This window comes from Microcebus murinus, chromosome X, assembly GCF_040939455.1.
Source record: "Microcebus murinus isolate Inina chromosome X, M.murinus_Inina_mat1.0, whole genome shotgun sequence".
NCBI classification, from domain to species: Eukaryota; Metazoa; Chordata; class Mammalia; order Primates; family Cheirogaleidae; genus Microcebus; species Microcebus murinus.
In genome coordinates this window covers 89,589,253-89,605,134 of record NC_134136.1, presented here as the reverse complement: position 1 = coordinate 89,605,134, position 15,882 = coordinate 89,589,253, and the positions used below count along the sequence as shown (strand labels likewise).

The window sequence follows — 15,882 nt, the reverse complement described above, 5'->3', positions numbered from 1 at the left end:
AGCTGGGACTACAGGCACGCGCCACCATGCCCGGCTAATTTTATATATATATATTAGTTGGCCAATTAATTTCTTTCTATTTTTATAGTAGAGACAGGGTCTCGCTCAGGCTGGTTTTGAACTCCTAACCTTGAGCAATCCGCCTGCCTCGGCCTCCCAGAGTGCTAGGATTACAAGCGTGAGCCACCACGCCCGGCCTGTTTTGTTTTTTTAATGAACACTTAACCTGCCCTTGAGTAGCTCAGGCAATAAATTCTGTTCTAGGATGATGTCAGAACCGGATCTTATGATTAAACTGTAAGCTTCAGGAAGATCAGGACTCCCTACTGCCCTTCTCACCAGTACCTTTGTATCAGTGCTTGACAGGCTGCTCAGAGGACTGGACTATTTTTCTTTTTTTTAAGACAGAGCCTCACTCTGTTGCCTGGGCTAGGGTGCCGTGGAGTCAGCCTAGCCCAGCCAACCTAAAACTCCTGGGCTCAAGCCATCCTCCTGCCTCATCCTCCTGAGTAGCTGGGACTACATGTGTGGGCCACCGCACCCACCTAATTTTTTCTGTTTTTAGTAGAGATGGGGTTTTGCTCTTGCTCAGGCTCATCTCGAACTCATGACCTGAAGCAATCCTCCCACCTCAGCCTCCCAGAGTGCTAGGATTACAGGCATGAGCTACCTTGCCTGGCCAGAGGACTGAAATAATGCAGAAACTAAACTCATTAAGTCCACTCCAATGGCTCTGCATAGCTCTCATGTTCTTTTTGTCATTTTTGCCTTAAAACAAAAATGGATTGTTATTGGAAATTATTTGCTCACTCCTTAATCTTTCAAATGAATATGCCTCTTAGTCAAGAGAATTTTCCCCCTGCTCACTCTTAAAACGATGAGGTATCCTAAATAGGAAAACAACATTGTATTTGAAGAACTACAGAAGCAGTTGAAACATAGCTCTGGAGTTACACAGACTGCTCTAATGCAAGGTTTCTCAATCATGACACTAGTGGCATTCTGGGTCAGACAACTCTTTGTTGTGGGGGGCTGTCCTGTACATTATGGGATGTTTAGCAGCATTCCTGGCCTCTATCCACTAGATGCCAGTAGCACCTCTCCTGTCCCCAGGTGTGAACCAAAAATGCCTCCAGATATCGTCAAATATGCCCCGGGAGGACAAAATTGTCCCCCAGTTAAGAACTACTATTGTAAAATCACAGACTTGCTTTGAATCCAGGTTCCACCTCCTCACCACCTGTGTGACCTTGGGAAAGAGACCCAACCTTCCTATGCCCCAGTAAATTCTCTGCAGGAATGCTGAAAATTAAATGAAATGATGTATGTACAGGCTTTAGATCCACAGAACATTCACTGTCAGAGTTAGTGCCCAATAAATGGTAAGAAATGAGGGCAGGTTAAAATAAAAAAAATAATTTCTAAAACCAAAGGAATTTATCTTCAGGCCCCCAGAGTACTCTAGATAGAAGAAGTGGTTGAGATAGATGAAAGAAACAAAGAGAAAGAGAGAAAGGGAGAGAGAGAGAGAGAGAGAAATTGGAAAAGAGGGAATAGCATTAAGGTATTTATTTCCCTTGTCTCCAAGAACATGGTTTCTCAACCAGGAGTACTTATGACAAAAAAAAAACAACCTGGAATCAAGGCCAATAATGTTCTACTTAACTTTTGCCCATCTACTCTAACATTCCAAATAAAACAAAAATATCCCCAAATCACAAAAGTTTCCAAAATAAATAAGGCAGAAAACCAGAAACATTTTAGCATAAGCACCAAGAATTTACTAAAATGTACACAAGAATATGGAAAATACCAGATGGCCACACCGTTGTCTTAACTTTGGGAATCTAAATAACATACTAAAGTCCTAGGCAAATAGTGATGATATAAGCTTCTAAAAGTAAGTTTCTAACTGAATAGTTGTGAGTTTCCTTCATCTAGTTTTGCTCCACTGGGCAGCTTTTGAGATTAAAGGCAATGTAGGGATTTTCCATTACAATGGTGCCACAGAAGGAAAGACAAACACATTTAAAAAAAAAACGAAAAAAAAAAAAAAACGAAAAACAAAGAAAGCAATCAAATTCTGCTGAAAGATTTTATCAGGACGCAAAAACTCCATGAAAAGATTGCAGTCACGTGCCAATTTGGAAACTAGCAGAAGAGTTATTCCTCAAAAGAACTGTGGTCACGGGATGTGTCATCGCTTAAAAACAAAAACCAAAAGGGCCAGGTGCGGAGGCTCACGACTGTAATCCTAGCACTCTGGGAGGCCGAGGTGGGAGGATCGCTTGAACTCCTGAGTTTGAGACCAGCTTGAGCAAGAACCAGACCCTGTCTCTACTAAAAATAGAAAAATTAGCCAGGCTTCGCGGCGGGCGCCTGTAGTCCCAGCTACTCGGGAGGCTGGGGCAGGAGGATCGCTTGAGCCCTGGAATTGAGGTTGCTGTGAGCTATGATCACGCCACTGCACTCTACCGCGGGCGACAAAGCCAGAATCTATCTCAAAACACACACACACACACACACACACACACACACACACGCGCGCGCGCAAGCGCGTACATACACAACACAATACCTCCACCAAGTATTTGCTCAGCACTTAAAACACTCATCTTGCCTTTTTACTTACTAAGTTGGAAGAAAGGGAACAATTCTGAAACCCTAGCTAGTGTCTGAATCAGATAATGCCTCCAAACTGCCCGCAGCCCCTAGGATTGGCTTTTCGGTCCAAACGCCTCACCTGAGTGATCATAAGACTTTAAGGAAACGTTCAGCTAGCCAGGTAGAACTTCAGAGTGTCTTTGCTGTTCCTACATTAATTATTCGCGCATAGGGTTTGGTTTGGGATGTGTGGACGTGGGTGTCTCCGAGTGGTTGGGGGAAAGTCTGGTGAATTACGTGTGATCCCAGGTGACCGGGTACATTTCTCCGTGTGTGCGTATGTGCGCGCGCGTGCGTCTCTCCACCTCTCCCCTGAATATCTGGGGTTTTTAATAACCCTCCCGGGGTGTTTTAAGTATCTCTCTGCCCCCGATGTGTGTGTGTTTCTCCCGAGTGTTTGGGTGTGTCTGTCCCTCTCCCCGAGTCGGTGGGTGTGGGAACCCGTCTCTCCTCCTGCGTCAGTCAGTAGAAGGCAGGGGAACAATCCGACCCCTCTCCCCGGGTGGCCCTGTGACCCGCGCCACCCTGGAGCGCGTCGGGGCCCAGGAGCCGAAGGCCCGGGCCGCCCCCCATCAGTCCCTGAGGCCTGCGCTGCCCGACCGAACCCTCGCCCGGCCCTGGCGGGAGTCCCGAGCCCCGCTCACCTCGTGGCCACACAGAGGACGCCCCGGGAACTCCGGGCTGGCCCGTGTGGGTGCAATGAGGACAGAAAGAGGGCCGCGGACCTGGCGGGCAGGAGGCGGCAGCGGTGGCGCTGCCCCGCTCCAGCTCCAGCTGCTCACGTCCAGCGCAGAGGAAACAACATGGCGACGGGCCGGGGCGGGGCCTGGGGAGGTGGGGCGGGGCCTGGGGCGAGACCCCGGGAGCAGAACCCGGGGGAGGCGGGGCCCGCGGGTCCGGTGCGCGTCGCCGTCACCCACAGCCTGCCTGACAGTCCTGGCTGAGTCGCGGTTTGCCCTCGGGTCGGCGGTTTCTCGTGTCCAAGCACAAAATAATAGTTATTTTGAAAAGTTTAGGTAAGGTGGAAATAAACAGATCTCATGAGCATGATCACAGGATGTCGTGATTACGGTGAGAAAAAAATGAATGTGCAAACGGACAAATAAACAGGTAGAGGAAAAAAGGAAAACAGTTGTGACGTCGTGGAATAACGAGAATTTGTAAATTAAGCTTTTAAAATTTTCTTTCAGACTTGTTAAAATACTGCCTCTGTCCTCTCTAAATATAAAGCAGTAGTGGCTAGAGGTGATATTGGAGAAATTAATTCCTCGCTTTATAGATGCAGTTGAGCGCATGCGCCCTATGATATAGGCCCCTGGAGGCAGCAAGGACTCTAAGTGACCTTTCAATACATATGGTGGGGTAGATTTAGTTTGTTTATTTTCCAAGAGAAAGAGCTCACTTTTATGATTTTGGGGCCCACAATAATTTTGGCTCTTTGGGGAGACATATTCAGGTAATGACTTTTCATTTAGCACTAGAAAGGTTATATTTGAGAGATCATCTCACAAGTTACAAAAGACAATTTTAGAATACTTCTGAAAATAAGACATGTAATAAAGATTGCATTATAGTTGGAGCTTAAATGAATTTTTCTTATCAAAAGAAATCTATTTAATATGTTTTACCAGCAGGTTATTTCCCCGAGGAAATATGGGTAAAGATTTATAAAATACAAATTGTTGAAAATAGGGAGGAAGAAGAGATATTCGTTATCTTGTTTTAAAATATATAATAGGCTTCTCTTCAGGTCATATAGATCTTTCACCTTTTAAAACATATAATAATTAAAACTACCCAATAAAGCAAATACGAACATTACAGTTAATTTCTCAGCAGAAAAAATGGTGTCCTGTACATTGGGCCAAATTACAACAAGCAATCTACAGCGTCATTAATGAAATGCCATCAGAAAAATACATGTCGTAATCATAGTCCAGAACTAATGGAAAGAAAGAAAGAAAGACAAATTTTTTAAAAAAGGACTGATAGAACAGGAATTTATCTATGCTAGTACCAACCAGCTATTAACAAGTGCTCTTATAGAATTATTGTATCTTTTTTTTTGTTTACTCTTTTTTTAAATAAATTAAATACTTATAATTTCTTTTTACAGATTTAGAAGTGGTAGAATTATTGTATCTTAAAGTAAGCCTTGAGAAATCCAAGAGCTTTCAAAAAAAAAAGATCTAAGAAGGTCCTATAAGTGATTCTAGGCTGTTCCAAAATGTAAGGAGGCATTTGAACATATCTGAATGTAGCTCACACCACCTGCAGAAAGAATAAGGAAAGTATTAATAATTTTTTCTGAAATAACTGTTACTTGGATACTAGCCAACCAACATTTAAGAATGTTAATATGCTCTGATCTCTTCCACTATTCACTTTTTCACCTAATTTATTTTTCAGTGCAAGAGTAGAGTGGGTCAAAAGATTTTTCTCTGCAGGGCAAGACTGGGGAATTTTTGTTGTTAGATGTGTGTGCTTATCAAGCTGACATAAGTTGGATAGATGGTTTCTATCTCTCTTGCTCCATAAACTTGTTTATTGATGAAAACATTTAAGAACTGACCTAGTTTGACTCCCTTCATCTAATTAAAATTTTCTTTATATTCTGTAAACATCAATGCATCACTCATGGAAAAGAAAGAGGTCAAGGTTGCTACACATTAATGATTCTTTTCTTTAAATGACACCTACTTATGAGCACTGGAAGTTAATATCCCATTTCAAGCTGGAGTCTGAAAGAAATTACCTCTGGCACCTGCAATGAAAAGCTACATATAAGTGGCCCCTAGACTTGGGTACAACAAATACTGGTTATAACTGAATTGCTTATACTTTTCACATATAAGAAAAAACACAGAACTCAATAGTAGGCAGTTTGATCATTAAATCATATATTTAAATAATCAAAAATTTGATATTTTCCCCTAGTCATTGGCCAAAATAACAGATTTGTTCACAATTTCATATAGATGTTCTTATACTAAGGACGGGGAGGGGAAGCATAAAATATGTACAAAAGCAACTCAAGGCCGGGCGAGGTGGCTTACGCCTGTAATCCTAGCACTCTGGGAGGCCGAGGCGGGCGGATTGCTCAAGGTCAGGAGTTCGAAACCAGCCTGAGCAAGAGCAAGACCCCGTCTCTACCATAAATAGAAACAAATTAATTGGCCAACTAATATATATATAGAAAAAATTAGCTGGGCATGGTGGTGCATGCCTGTAGTCCCAGCTAGTCGGGAGGCTGAGGCAGAAGGATTGCTTGAGCCCAGGAGTTTGAGGTTGCTGTGAGCTAGGCTAATGCCACGGCACTCACTCTAGCCTGGGCAACAAAGCGAGACTCTGTCTCAAAAAAAAAAAAAAAAAAGCAACTCAAAATCCATTATATTTGGCTTTAAAGTAAAGTCAGAGTGAAAATAGATAGCAACATATAATGTTAAGTAAAAAAGAATATTACTAAATAGTATATGGAAGAAAAGTCCCAATTTGGTTGAGGGAACATTTTTTATAATATAACTTTTGAATATATGTTGAAATATTTAATAATGCATTTATTTATATACTTACATATTTATATAATATATACATTTTTCAATATTTCAAACCAATGTCACACTTGTCTGGTTTGCCTAGAAACTAACTTCAGCTTGTTTCTTGCACTAATATACACTAATATAGAACTTCTAATACTGATCCGTAAGTCAGATAAAATTTTAATATATGAAGAAATACCAGAAATCTGATTTCTACACTGCTTGGCTTAAAAGGAGTTCCAAGGCAAAAAAATGAATGGAAGCATCATCCTTAATCTACATATCATCAGTGAGCAAAGTTCAGAATTTCCAGTCTCAGGTTGATGTGATCAAATGAAAATTCTGACCCTCAACCACTATAGACCATGTATTCTTTCATGAGGCCCATGAATTCTATCCAATGGTTGATGCTAAATGGCAACCTGGGAGTCAAAAGCCGCTGACATGCTTCCTTCCCTCAACCTATCCACTGTCAGAAGTTAGGGGACATGGGAGTCAGAAGGTAACACAACTCACACCTCCCAAGCTTGTGAGTAACCACCACACACCAACCCAAACCCCTCCAATGCCTGTAGCATAGGCACACATTTACTCTCTTCTCTTGGGTGATTTTAAGATTTACACGAAATGAAAAGTCAATTCATGTTAATGTTTATTCAACAAAATCACAGAGTGTACACACTGTGCTAGGTACTGAGAAAACAGTGGTAAACAAGACACAGGAGGAATCCCTCTTCTCTGAGGACTACCACACTCCTCTACATTTTTGCTCCCATCTACCAGCTTTTTGTATATCATATGACCTTATGTTGGTGAATAAAATAGATTCAGTCCATTTCCTAAGTGAGCTTAGAGAAGAGTAGAGGAGACATTCAATAAGCAATGAAATTAATGTGTAGTTACAAAATGGATTCAAACCTGGAAGAAAACAAACAGGTGAAGTAGGTGAGAAGACAGGGTGACGATACCAGAGAAAGAATGAGGAAGTAATGTGTGCCGAGCCCCAAGGATGATCAGGCAGCAATGGGAAAGGCTGTGGGAAGAATGGTGTGAGTTGAGTCAACAGCAGTTCACTAAGAATCTAGCACATAGCAGCTTTCAAGAAATCTTTCTAGATAAAGAAAATGTGCAAACTAATACTAAATCTTCATAATTGGTGGAAAAACTGAAATTGTAATGGTTTCTCTAGCCATAATTAGATCTAACATATTCTCTTAAAAATAATATGTGCATGTTGAATTGTGCTACTCTTTCTCTGCCACACTCTAAACATAGCTTAACTCTGTTAATTAAAAATAGCAAAATGGAACAGGCATTAAATTCAGGAATGAAGTGAGGAATTTAATCCCTTTACTGATTTGTTGATGAATGTGAGTGATAAACAGAACTTCACTTTTAAAGGCAATACAAGGAAAATCACATACGCGTTATGGTTACAGTTATGTAAAAGGTATATTTGTGTTTGTATGAGCATTTGTGCATATAAGTGTTTATAAACAAAAGAATGGAAAGCAATAAGGAAAATCAAAACAATTGAATTATAGCAGTAGGATTCTGAGTAGTTTTTATTAAAATTTTGAGTTCCTTTTTATAATGTTCTTTTGAGCAATAAGTGAAAAATTTTTAATGAAGCAATTTTAAGCAACTTTTAAAAGTCCTTCATAAGATCTCCCAATGTAATCTTTGCCTTAGGCTACAATGGTTAGTGCAAGACAAAAATCCAGTTTTCTTGGCAACTATTTCCTTCAGACATAGCCCTCCCTAATCTATACAGATATTCAAAACCTTTGTGCTGCTTGTAGAAGTCAGGATAGTAATGCTGAGGTGTTCCTCTTCCAGCCTTCCCATTGTCATGTGTCTGAATACCCGATGCCCTTTTGTGGCTTTCTTTACTTTTTTGGTGGATGACCTGAGACCACCATCACCCTCACATAACCAACTTCTTACCCTCTCATGTCACCCACCCTTCCCCCGTCCCCCTCCACATAGGCATAAATAATCCAAGCTAGTGCAGGATCCTGGCCACAGCTGCAGCCAGACTCAGCCTAAACTAAATCTCTGATTGAATTAAAGTAATAAATCCTTCATCCTATCTGCCTAATAGAGAAAAGGGGAACCCTCATTGGTGGAAGACATTATCTGAAGCATTTCTGTTTCATTTATATATACAATGTCCAATATATAATAAAAAATTGTTAGACATGCAAAAAGGCAGGAAAAAGTGACTAATAAAACAAAACAATAGAATTTAATTTGTTATGAATAATTTGGATGTATCTCAGGAATGCAAAGTAGTTTAACATTAACAGTTTAAAGGGGAAAAAAAAATGTAATGAACTCCACAGGTGAAAAAAATGCATTCACTTAAATTCCACACCCATTCATGATAAGTAATCTCTTAGCAAACCAGGAATAGAAGGGAAGTTCCTTAATTTCATAAGAAATATCTACTAAAAACATATACCAAAATCATTCTTAATGGTTTTTTTTTTTTAATTCTAAACATTTTTTTTTGAGATAGGGTCTGGCTATATTGCCCAGTCTGGTCTCAAACTCCTGGCTTCATACAATCCTCCCACCTTGGCCTCCCAAAGTGCTGGGATTACAGGTGTGAGCCACCATGCCCAACTTAAAGATTAAAAGCTATAAGTATTCCCTTTAAAACAAGAAAAAGATCCAAATCACTCTATCAAAAATTTATGATTAAAAGAGTTTAACAAGGTGGCTAAATAAAAAGTGTTTCCAAAAATAAATTCCATTTACACAACCAACAAAACACAGGCAATTATCAATAAAAAGATAACAATTTTAGTAACAAAATTATAAAATACTTATGAATAAATCTAACACAAAAAATGTAAAGACCTTCATGGAGAAAATTAGGTACAGTGCCTAAACTGGACTAAACTCTGCTGTCCCATATGGCAGCCACTATGCTCATGTGGCTATTTAAATTTCAATGTAAACCAGTTAAAAGTAAATTGCATTCAGACTTCAGTTCCTTAGTCATCTTAGCCTCATTTCCACTGCTCAATAGGCACATGTGGCTAGTGGCTAACCTATTGGACAGTGTATAGACCATGTCCATCATCACAGAAAATTCTGTTGGACAGCACTGGACTAGAATATGTCCATCCATCACATAAACTTTCCATTAGAATGCAACCATTTATACTACACTACTTATGTTATACTCTCATAAAGGGCAGCATGACTTAGTAAGCAGTTGTAAAGTTTGTTTACCTTCTAAGAGTTTGCAGGGGATATTTGTCTTTTGGAGGGAGCAGGATTTGCTTAGCATCTGAAGACCCTTCTGATGTTTAGGGAATCAATTATTTTGTGAGTCTTTTCATTATAAAAGTCCCAAAGGAAAAATATTTGCTTTTTCAGTACCCTGGCAACAAAAATAAAGACACGAGACCCAGGACTAGCCAATCAGATACTCCCTTTGAAGATCTGAGTCTTGGGCAACAACACACAGATGCTGGATTAGCTCAGAGTTCATTCTGGCACAAGTAGTTGTGGCCTCTAGTATTTAATGACCACCAATGGTGCCAATAGCAGTATCCAATACCTAACAGTGACAGCATCTTAAGCCATTCATGGTCCACCCTTGGCGAAGCCTCAGCCTTCTGGGTTCCCTTTGGTTCCCACCCACATTCAAACTCAATACTCCAGCCTTGACTCTAAGAGATATCCAGTATCTCCCCAATAAATTCATTTTCTAAATTATAATGAGTTGATGCCTTTATTTGCAACTACAAATGCTGAGTAATACAAGGTTAAAATGTATCTTATAGATCATCTAGTCCAAGCTTATTGTAATTTATAATATAAATACAGGCAAGTGGAATCACATCTCTCTTAACACAACGCATCTGTCAACTTAGGCTAAGCTACACTGTGGTAAAAAAAAAATCTAAGTGGCTTCAAAAACAAAGATTTATTTCTCACCTGGGTGTCCAATATGGGTCAACTGTGATTCCATTCCATGTCACCTTCTTTCTGGACCCAAGCTAATGAAGCTCAGCCTCTGTCTGGATAAGCCTCTGTCTGATATATTGTGAATCTGATATATTGAGAGAAAAGGAACCAAAATAAAACCCGTGCTGGCTCTTAAAGCACCACCCAGAAGTGACATTCATCATTCCCTCCCATATGTCATTAACCAAAGGAAGTCACACATTGGGCTGTATAATCAGGAGGGGCAGTGCAAATCATATGGCAGAGCCTGATCTGAGGAATGTGGTGTCCTAGAATCCACCCACTGGCATGACATTTAATATTTGAACAATAAATAATACAATATAACACAACTTGTATGACACAGGACTTTGTTGTATTTAATCTGGTAAGTTTCAAATTCTATAGCATGAATGAAATACATTTATTTTGAATAAATTACTTTTCTGGAGATTGGGTTTGATCAGATTTATTAAGGTTAGATGCAGTGCTTCTAAAGTGTGGGGTAGCTATACACACAGCTGAAACATGCTCATATTGAAATTCCACTCTACTTTTAAGTAAAAATCTATTTTGTAAAAATTGCATTAAGCATCTACCAACCCCAGAGTTAAACCTTGGGGCTTTGAGGGATACAAACATAACTAAGACCTGCACAGGGAACTTGATGGACAATTAAAGGGAAAAACATGTCCACAAATAATATAAAGCAGTGATAAGATAGAGGAGAGATACAATAGAGAAAGTTCATAGGATGGGCTAAGTATGGAATTCCCTAGCCTAGAGATATAATGGAATTGTGTAGGGAGGGAACTATTTTTCAACAAGCCATACAATCAAATACAATCAAATAATTTTATGTCACATATTTTATACAATAATTTTATACCACCAGTATGTGTGTTTGGGAGGAGACATATAGGGGAGAAAAAAATTGATCCAACTTGCTAAAAATTCCTAACTTTCATCCTTACTAAACATGATGGTTTTAGTAATGAAATTTGATTGAACTCTTCTTTGCTAAATAAATTAAGAAATTAGGGGAAAATATTCTTACTTCCTTTTTCTTAAAAATAAAAATCTTGTGACCTTTTTATCTTGTAGCTATCAATGAGTATTTTGCTTTCAAAATGTCAAGTTTTGCATGTGATTAATCAAAAATAATTTTTGACACAAATGTTTGAAGGAGTATAATTGCGACAAGTATAAATGTCAAGTTATTTATGCAAATTCAGTTAAAGATGCACTTTAACTAAAGGTCAGTACAGTTTCTTTGGTTAGTAAAATATAGTTTACTTCTTGAGTTTAAAAAAAAACAGTTCATGTGAAAGAAGCCAGACACAAAAGGCCACATATTGTATGATTCCATTTCTATGAAATGTCCAGGATAGGCAAATCCATAGGGACAGAAAGTAGATTAGTGGATGCTAGGGGCTGGAGGGAGGGGGGAATGGAGAGTGACTGCTAACTGGTACCTGGTTTCTTCTTGGGGTAATGACAAATTCTAGAATTAGATAATGATCATAATTGAAGAACTTTGTGAAAATACTAAAAACCACTGAATTGCAACACAAAATAAATTCACATAAACTTGCAAAAAACGACTTGTAAGTTGCAAATAGTGTTTATATATATGATTTGGGGGAAATTATTTCCCAAGGGCCACTTCTAAAATTGCTAACATATAGGCAAGTACAGTCTGTAATACATGCTAATGGATAATTAAGTCAACAACAACAAACAATTTAGTAACCTCTTCTAACTATATTTCTCTTTTTTTTCTTTTTCTTTTTTAACAATAAATCTTGGTGAGAACTAACTATATTTCTTTTTTTTTTTTTTTTTTTTTTTTTTTTTGAGACAGAGTCTCGCTTTGTTGTCCAGGCTAGAGTGAGTGCCGTGGCGTCAGCCTAGCTCACAGCAACCTCAAACTCCTGGGCTTGAGTGATCCTTCTGCCTCAGCCTCCCGAGTAGCTGGGACTACAGGCATGCGCCACCATGCCTGGCTAATTTTTTATATATATATCAGTTGGCCAATTAATTTCTATTTATAGTAGAGACGGGGTCTCGCTCTTGCTCAGGCTGGTTTTGAACTCCTGACCTTGAGCAATCCGCCCGCCTCGGCCTCCCAAGAGCTAGGATTACAGGCGTGAGCCACAGCGCCCGGCCTATATTTCTTATTAAATATTTGCAGGCTCTTCTGGCAAGTAAAACAATGAACAAATCGAATTTTATTTTTGATCTCTTTTTCTTTTTTCTTTATTTCTGTGACAATGTTATAGAACACTAAAATAGAAAATGACCCACAAAAAAGGGAAAAAGTATAATACAACTAGATAATTATATTAGATTTAGGCATACATGGCCTAAGATTTTATAGTATATGTGACATTTACTTAAAGATACTGTGTATTATAACATGAAGAAGAAAAGCTCCAAAATATTCTGGAAAAAAAAATGCTGTCTTCTTTCCAATTCTCCATTCTTTCCACTCTCAAACTGTTTTGTCTGTCATAAACTACAATCACTCCCTCTGAACTTATTTTTAATACTTTACATAAATATCTGTATGTTTTGATATGTCATATTCCTGGCTCTTCCAGTTTTCTTGGGTTCATTCATTTGAAAAATATTTGTTGAGGGCTTTCTGTGTGCCAGAAACTATTCTGCGGGTTGGAGATAAGCTGTGAACCAAAATGACAAAAATCTCTGACCCCATGGAGTTTACATTTTAGTGAGAAGAGACAGACAACAAACAATATAAAAAAGCCATGCATTGTATTTGAGTGGTGAATAAGCTCTATTAAAAAAAGAAAAACAGAAACGGTGCTTAGGAACGTAGGAAGTGGCCAGGGAAAGCCTCACTGCCCAAGGTGATATTTGAACTAGGGCTGGAGAGAGGTAAGTTAAGTCATTAGGAATCTGGAGTAAGAACATTCCAAGCAGAAGCAACAGCCAGTGCAAGGGCCCCCTGGCAGGAGTGTGCCTAGCATGGTCAAAGAGCAGCAAGCAGAACAGTGTGACTGAGTGCAGTCTCTAGCAAGGGGGGATGTAGTAGGCCAAGAGCTCAGAAAGGTAAGGGGGGAGGGAGCAGATTAATGAGGCTTTAATGGCCACTGTAAGAACTTTGTCTTTCTCTGACAGAAGCCAACAGTTTTGAGCAAAGGGATGATGATCTGATTTGCATATTTCCCAAGATCACTTTGGTTGTTGTGTTGGAAATATATTTAGGAGGCAAGAGTGGAAATCAGGCAACCACTTAGCAGTTGTATGTGTATGACAAATAGTCATCAAAGTGACAATTAGCTATCCAGGTAGGGATGCTGGCTTAGAACCAGGATGGTGGCAGAGAACATAATCTGTGATCTGATTGTGGATATTTTTGAACACTGTTATTGAGATAGAGTTTACATACAGTAAAATTCACTTGTTTTAAGGGTGCAATTCAGTGATTTTTGAGCAGATTTACAGAGCTGTTCAGCCATCATCACAATCCAATTTTAGAGCAATTCTATCATCCCAATAGGATCTCTTGTGCCCATCTGTAGTGGCTCCGCTTTCCCACCACCAGCTCCACGTAACCATAAATCTACTTTCTATCTCTATGGATTTGCTTATTCTGGACATTTTATATAAGTGGAGTCATATGTGGTCTTTTGTAACTGGCTTCTTTCAGTTAGTAAATGTTTCCAAATTCATCCATGTTGTAGCATGTATCAGTACTTCATTCCTTTTTATTATGGAATAGTATTTTTTTGAATGGCTATACCATATCTTGTTTAACTTTATTCACCAGTTGATGGACATTTGGGTTGTTTCCACTTTTTGGCTATTATGAATAGGGTTGTTATGGACTCTCACATATGAGCCTGTGTGAATGTATGTATGTTTTCATTTCTCTTGTGTACATACCAAGATGTGGAATTGATGTGTTGTATAGTACATTTATGCTTAACTTCTTAATGAACTGCCAAACTGTTTCCCAAAGTTGCACTATTTTACATTCCCACCAGCGTTGTACAAAGACTCTAATTTCTACACATCCTCATCAACACTCATTATTTTCCATATTTTTTATTATTGCCATCCAAGTGGGTGTAAAGTGGTGTCTTGTGGTGGTTTTTTTTTTCCGGAGTATTATGGGGGTACAAACGTTTTAGGTACATAAATTGCTTTTGTACAGTTTGAGTCAAAGTTTTAAGTGTGCCCATCACCCAGATAGTGTGCATTTTACCTGTTAGGTGTGAATTTACTCATACCCTCCTCTTCTCTCCTACCTGCTTGATTTTCGATGAGTTTTATTTCCATATATGCACATAAGTGTTGTTCGATTAGTTCCAATAGTGATCACGGTGATTTTGATTTGTATTTCTCTAAGGACTAACCATGTTGAGCATTTTTTCATATGCATGTTGGCCATTTCTGTGGCTTCTTTGATCTTTGGTGAAGTGCCTAATCGAATCTTTTGCCCATTTTTAAATTGGACTTTTGGAAATATATTTCAAATACAGACGATAAGATTTGCTGATTGATTGGAAAGGTGATGTGAAAGAGAGGACTCAATGATGACTCCAAGGTTTTTACTCAATGTACACAAATATGCAGTTCCCATTAAGTGGAGAAGCAGGTGTTGGAGAGAAGATTGGGAGTTTGATTTTAAACATGTTAAATTTGAGATGCTCATTAGACATCCAAGTAGAGTTTTCAAGTTGGCCATTAGATTTCTGGGTCTGGAATTCAGAGGAGAGATGTAAGTCTCAAGATAAACAGAGGGGAGTCATTGGCATATAGATGGTGTAGAAAGCCATGGAACTAGAGATCACCGAAAGAGCCAGTGTAGATACATGGGGTCCAAGGACTACATTGTGGAACACTCCACAGTTAAAAGGTCAGGAAAGTAAAGAGGACCCAGCAAATAATGCTGAGACAGAGTGGCCAGTGAGAGGGAAAACCAGGGTGATTGCAACCCGCTGTGAGCCACATGGAAAAGTGTTCTCAAGAAGGAAGCAAGCATGTCAAATGCTGCAGATAGGTTTTGAGGCTGAGAACTGTTTCCTGAATTTAGCGATGTGGAGGGCGGAGGTCATTGGTGACTGATACAAGTGGAGAGACAGATGTTAGCTAAGCACTTGGGCATTTCCTCACAGGCCCAGCTGCTGTGGACAGGACAGCATTTCTGAAATGTTAATATGCACAAGAATCACTGAGAACTTTGTGAAAATGTAGATTCGGATTCAAAAGATCTGGGGTGGGGCCCATGTTTCTATATTTGCTCCCAGGTGATGCTGACACTGCTGACTTGAGGGCCTCACTATGAGGAGTAATAGTGTATAGGGTGATTTCATCTGCAGTTATTACAACAATTCTTTTCTGATTATAGAGCTAACCAGGAACATAAATGTCAACTGCTTGGGCTTGATTCTAGAGGATTTTCTATTTTCCTCTAGGTTTAATATCATTGATAGTTCAGCTCAGATCTGCGGCTTCAGAAATGGGGAAGAAACATGAGGAACAATGATTTGGGATCCCTGCTTAGCCCTGTGAGCTGTGTGAATGCAGGTTCTAAACAAAACCGCAACGACAGCTTCAAAGGCACTGGGAGACTCCCTCTTTATCTGTTGGTGATCTGGCTGTGGCCTCCTGAAAGCCCCCTTTGAGGAAGACTGCCATTACATGTATGAGTAAATTGGAACACTAAAGATTCAGAATGACTCAT

The 15,882-nt window shown here is 39.3% G+C and overlaps 1 protein-coding gene across 2 annotated transcripts in view; it reads right to left on the bottom strand.

The window, feature by feature from the left end:
• RAB9A (RAB9A, member RAS oncogene family) overlaps positions 1-10,279 on the bottom strand; it is a 29,963-nt gene extending 19,684 nt beyond the window's left edge. Inside the window, exon 1 of one of the 2 annotated variants that reach the window (XM_012784811.3) lies at positions 10,158-10,279. The gene's annotated coding sequence lies outside the window, so the exon portion shown is untranslated. Of the gene's footprint in view, positions 1-3,308; positions 3,495-10,157 lie in introns of those variants that run through there. The other variant, XM_012784810.2, reaches the window with a different exon arrangement.
• Between the last annotated feature and the right edge of the window lie 5,603 nt (positions 10,280-15,882).